This window comes from Lactuca sativa, chromosome 7, assembly GCF_002870075.4.
Source record: "Lactuca sativa cultivar Salinas chromosome 7, Lsat_Salinas_v11, whole genome shotgun sequence".
Lineage (NCBI taxonomy): Eukaryota > Viridiplantae > Streptophyta > Magnoliopsida > Asterales > Asteraceae > Lactuca > Lactuca sativa.
The window spans coordinates 94,273,790-94,279,789 of NC_056629.2; positions in this window are offsets into that span (position 1 = coordinate 94,273,790).

Sequence of the window (6,000 nt, forward strand, 5' to 3'; positions counted from 1 at the left end):
TGTGAACCTTGGAGAGATTTTGATGATCTCCTCCCTTACCCGAGAAATATGTGCTCGAGGATGGTTCGTGGACATTGGAGCCACCGTGAATATTTGTGGGCATCGAGAAAACTTCCGAACTTACCGCGTAATGCCACATGGGACGGTCGTCATTTGTGCTAATGGTCACAGAGCTGAGGTTCTAGGAAGTGGTGATGTTCATGTCAAGTTCACACGTGGTGAATGGGTAACCCTTCGAGATATTCTTCATGTTCCTACTATCTCAAAAGGGTTGGTTTCTACGGACAAGTTTGACAAGGGTGGGTTCAAGATGGTGCTTGAGAAAGGCAAAATTGTGATCACTAAAGGCAGAAGATATGTTGGGAGGGCAAACAATTGTTCAGGGATGTATTGTTTATGCCTTAGTGATGAGGGTAGTGTGTGTGGTCCTAGTGTTGAGAGTGGTAGTTCTAGTGTTGCAAATGTGTTAAGTGTTGATAATGATGTAATTGGTGGATTGGTTGCTAATGTGAATGAAGTGAACTTTTCTGGTTATTTTGTTTGTTCAATTTCGTTATGGCATAAACGTTTGGCTCATACTAATGTTAACAACATTGAAAAAAATGCAAACTAAAGGAATGTTAAAATGTGACATAAAATATTTTGAAAAATGTGAAACATGTGTGAAATCAAAGTTCACTAAGAAACCATTTCCATCAGTTAAGAGAAAGACATCATTGCTTGAGTTGATTCATTCTAATATATGTGAATTAAATGGAATCCTTACTCAAGGAGGGAAAAGGTATTTCATCACATTTTGTGGGGACTTCAGTTGATATATACATGTTTATTTAGTGAGATCAAAAGATGAAGCCTTTGATGCATTTAAGCGATATAAGGTTGAGGTGGAAAATCAAATTGAAAGACACATCAAAATTCTTCGCTCGGATAGAGGCGGGGAATATTTTAACCAAGAGTTTGACACATTCTGTGAAGAGAATGGAATCAAACATGAAAGAACTTCACCATATACTCCCCAACAGAATGGTTTGGCTGAAAGAAAGAACCGAACCCTTTGTGAGATGGTCAATTGTATGTTGAACCAATTGGGTCAACCAAACAATCTGTGGGGGGAAGCACTATTGACTGCTTGCTATGTTTATAATAGGATCACTAGTCGTGTGATTCCTACAAGCCCTTATGAGTTATGGAAAGGTAGAAAGCCTAACCTAGACTATTTGAAAATGTGGGGGTGTGTTGCTTATTATCGGACTCCAGATCCTAAGAGAATCAAATTGGGAGCACGGGCTAATAAGAGTTTATTTATTGGATATGCTCACAATAGCAAGGCTTACCGGTTATTAGATACTGAATCAGGTGTGGTTGTGGAATCTAGAGATGTGGAATTCTTTGAGGATAGTTTTTCAAGGGATGAAGAAAAATTCAATCATACAAAACCTACAAGTACTTCTTGAGAAATACTCCCACCTCCTCCTATTGTAGAGGAACCAAGGAGAACTACTAGGGCTAGAATAGAGAAAAGTTTTGGAGACAATTTCTATTCTTATTTGGTCGAAGGAACGCAAAACAAAGTGATGAGGGAGGTCACCTTTGCCATTAATTTGGATGATGATCCTAAGACCTTTACTGAAGCAATGACGTCTCGAGATGCTCCTTTGTGGAAGGAAGCCATCAATGACGAAATGGATTCAATCATGGGTAATGGAACTTGGGAGTGAGTTGATCTACCCAAGGGGAGAAAACCTATAGGATCCAAGTGGATATTCAAGAGAAAGTATCATCCAGATGGATCCATATCTGCCTATAAAGCAAGATTAGTTGCTAAGGGCTATAGGCAGCGAGAAGGTATCGATTATTTTGATAATTATGCCCCAGTTGCTAGGATGAGTTCTATTAGAATTCTCATAGCAATATCAACTTTAAAAGGATTGTACATTCATCAAATGGATGTGAAGACAACCTTTCTAAATGGATATCTCAAGGAGGACATTTACTTGGAGCAACCTGAAGGTTTCGTGATACCTGGACAGGAAAACAAAGTGTGTAGACTTGTTAAATCCTTGTACGGGTTGAAGTGAGCTCCTAAACAGTGGCATGAAACATTTGACACCACTGTGACTGCCTTTGGTTTTCAGCACAATAGTGTTGACAGATGTATTTATTCTTAACATACATCCAACTACATAGTAGTTATATGTCTTTATGTTGATGATGTGTTGATCATTGGCACTCACCTATAAGGTATTCTTGATACCAAGAAATACCTATCCTTGAACTTTAAGATGAAAGATCTTGGAGAAGTTGATAGAATTCTTGGTATCAAGGTGAAAAGGACAGGCGGTCAGATTTCTTTGATTCAATCTCATTAAATAGAGAAAATTCTGACAAAGTTTCAATATTTGAACATTAAGGAATTCAACACTCCTTTTGATTCGAGTGTGAAACTAAAGGTGAAATCTGGTCGAGCAGTGGCTCAACTAGAGTATGCTAGTGCAGTTGGAAGCATGATGTATGCTACTCACTGCACTCGACCTGACATCCCATTTGATGTAAGCAAACTAAGTCAGTATACTGTTAATCTAGGGACGGAGCACTGGAAGGCAGTGGATAGAGTGCTAGGATACCTGAAAAGGACAACTACTTTTGAGTTGACGTATTTTTCATCTAATGGAATACTTGAAGGTTATTTCGATGCCAATTGGATTGATCACACCGGTGATTCAAAATCCACAAGTGGTTAGATTTATACTCTACCTGGTGGTGATTCAAAATCCACAAGTGATTTGGAGACATCTAAGCAACGAAGATGCTGTAAAACTTTGCCTATATGATCTAGAGGCGGTGCCGCCTCAAGTGAAGATTAGTGGTTTATCTTCTAAAGGATCATGAAAAGGGTTTATAGCGCATGTCTATATTAGTGCTCAGGGAGAGCACAAAGGTGACTTGTGATGTGTGGGGTTAAACCAGAGAGGTCATTAAGGTTCATGGTTTAAACCTATAAGGATACCATTGAATCATTCTCTTCTTATTTTTTTCTCATTAAACTAGGGTTTAATCTTCATGACACCCAAGTGACATCATCTGTCTGAGTGAAAGGAAACTTTCCAACTTGGTGGGGGAATCATGGAACTTTATATATAAAGGAATTGCAAGTTGGAAATTTCCTTTGTATCCCACATTGGTGGGAGGAAGAAACTTTTGTGGGTTTATAAGCTTATTCCCTTCATAGGCCTTCAAAGGCTTTAGTGGATCAAAGGAATGGGCCAAGCCCACGCGCGTGCCTAGCCTAGCCTAGCAATAGCCGACGCAGCGAGTGCGCGGAATGGCGTGATTTAGGCGCACTTGGCACTTTGCATGATGCATTGGTCGCTGGGAGTTGATGAGATTTTATTTTTGATGAGTTCAGGTCAAGCTGGTTTGGCCGATCCGGTCAAATGGTTGACCATCGTTGACTTCATGGAGGACAAGTCGGGGCATTCTAGTAGGATCTGGAAACGGCTTGCTTGGAGAGCAAGTCGTCGCCCTAGGGTTTCTGGGGCTGGCCTTTGGGGGCCCGTTTCATTCCTTCTAGGGTTTCGATACCTATAAATACTACTCCTTAGGAGCCATATTCATCTCTTACGAAAAATCGGAGCTCTCTCCCACTCTCTGCGATTTTCTTCCTGTTTCTAAGTATTCACCTTGTGTTTATCGATCTCTAGTGCTATTGGTAAATCGATAGATCTACATTAATATTGGGGTTTTACTCTGTTGCTTACAGCCAGTACAAGCGAAGTAAAAACCTTTAAGGATAGGAGTTCGATCTGTGCAGTTATCTGAAGTTCAAGATCAGCCATCAATATGTCGGTTTTACTTTTCTGTCTTGCGTTTAATTTCGTCCAACAATAGGACAATCTTCTTCTACCTTTCTTATAATCAGATCTAACTGAGAAGGGTTAATCTGGTTTTGGACAAAACTTGGTAAATATAGTAATAATAATTGGATCTATTATTCGCAACTAATCGACATATAATTCTCCATATTATTTGTCGGTTTCCTTGCGTGTCTATTAGTTTGTTTTTCAACACAATCATAGTGTATTGAATTCAATCACAAGGTCGAGATATATTTCACTTCTTAATCAAGAAATCTACTGCACAAGCCATGCATTGATTCATTTTCATTGACATTAGTGACAAACATGGTGTTCAACACTCAAGTTTAATCAACCAATCAATTATATGTTATATGTTAGACTAGGCACTTAATGTATGGTTTCTTATATTTGTCCAGCCCACTTTGAGACGCCATTCTAACATAGCAAAGTATCCGACCTCTTAGCCTTGTAGTATCAAATGTATATATGTAATGTATTTTGTTGATTAGTGAGATAGACAATTATTCCCAATAACATGGTGTAAACTACTGAAGAGTAGAGATGAAAGACTATTAGGGTCTCATTATTTAGTAAGAGTGCATTTAAAAAGAGAAAATACAACTATAAATAAGAAAGTTATCTAGGGCGGCTAAGAAAAGGCTCAAAACAAAATAAGTCCGAAAATTCAATCAACTAACATCATCCATCAAACTCACAACGCGACAACAAAAAGCATGGAAAATTTGTCAAACAAAAAATAAAAACGAGAAGTGGACAAAACCTTTGTAAAGACATTAGGAGTCTGTAAGATTGATGGAACATGTGGTAGAGATATAGTCCTATGTTGAAATGATGATGAGTGAAATGACAATCAATCTTAACATGGTTCGTCCGCTTATGAAAAACAGATCCCTTGCAATCTATTTCGTGTTGTTCTTGTCACAATGATATGGTAGGCTAGAAAATGTGAAACCCATGTTTGCAAGAAGCTAACTTAGCCACATAATCTCACAAGTGGTAGCAACGATGACTCAATATTCATTTTATGTTAAAGATCGATAGACAACATCCTGTTTTCTTACTCTTCCATGAAATCAACAAATCTCCAACATACATATATATATATATATATATATATATATATATATATATATATATATATATATATATATATATATATATATATATATATATATAAACGCAATGGTGGATTTATGATCATGCGGATCACTATCTCAATCAACAACACTATAAGCATGGAGCTCAACAGAGGACATGGAAGGAAACACAAGGATGCGGAATTGAGTGTCTTGAAGATATCTCAAGATACGACTAACAACTCCCCAATAAACATTAGAAGGAGCAGTTACAATTTGGCTAACCATACGAACTACATGAGCTATATTCGGCTAAGTAATACTAAGATAAACCAAACTCCCCATAATGGTTTGATATGGATTCATTTTTTTTAAGAGGTCACCGTCAGCTAGAATATACTTTGTTTGGAACAAAATATAACCCTTCGGAGATTTAGCAACTTCAATCCCCAAGAAATAATGCAAGAAGCCCAAGTTTTTCATAGCAAAGTCATAAGCGAAATCACGCTTCAAAGACTCTATACCATCATGATCATCATGTTGAAGACATCTCTAGCCCAATAGAATCAATGTTATTATCTAGAAGAAGTTAGCATGTTCTAGAATGATCTGGAAGATTCTAGAACATTATGGAATACTATGGACGAGTCTAGAAGACGAAGAAAGACTCTAGAGTATTCTAGAATGACATGGAAGACCCTGGAAGGTTATGGATCATTCTAGAAGACATTGGAGCATTCTAGACCTCTCTAGAACATTATAGAACATTTTAGAAACATGTAGAAGTTTGTAATACATATAGAATACAATAGAAAGTTCTAGAATAGTCATGAATGTATGTAGATCTAGAACCTTCCTATATGGAGGTGAAAACACCTATAAATAGGTATGGAGCTCATTTGCTCCAAACCAATCCCGACATCCAAGTATCCAATAAAGCCTCAAAGAAAGCAAAGTGTGTAGTAGTCTCACAAAGTGTAAGTTCTTCTTAAGTGTCTTAATAAAAGTATTGTTGTTTCCCATATAAAGAGTCGTGTTCAACACAT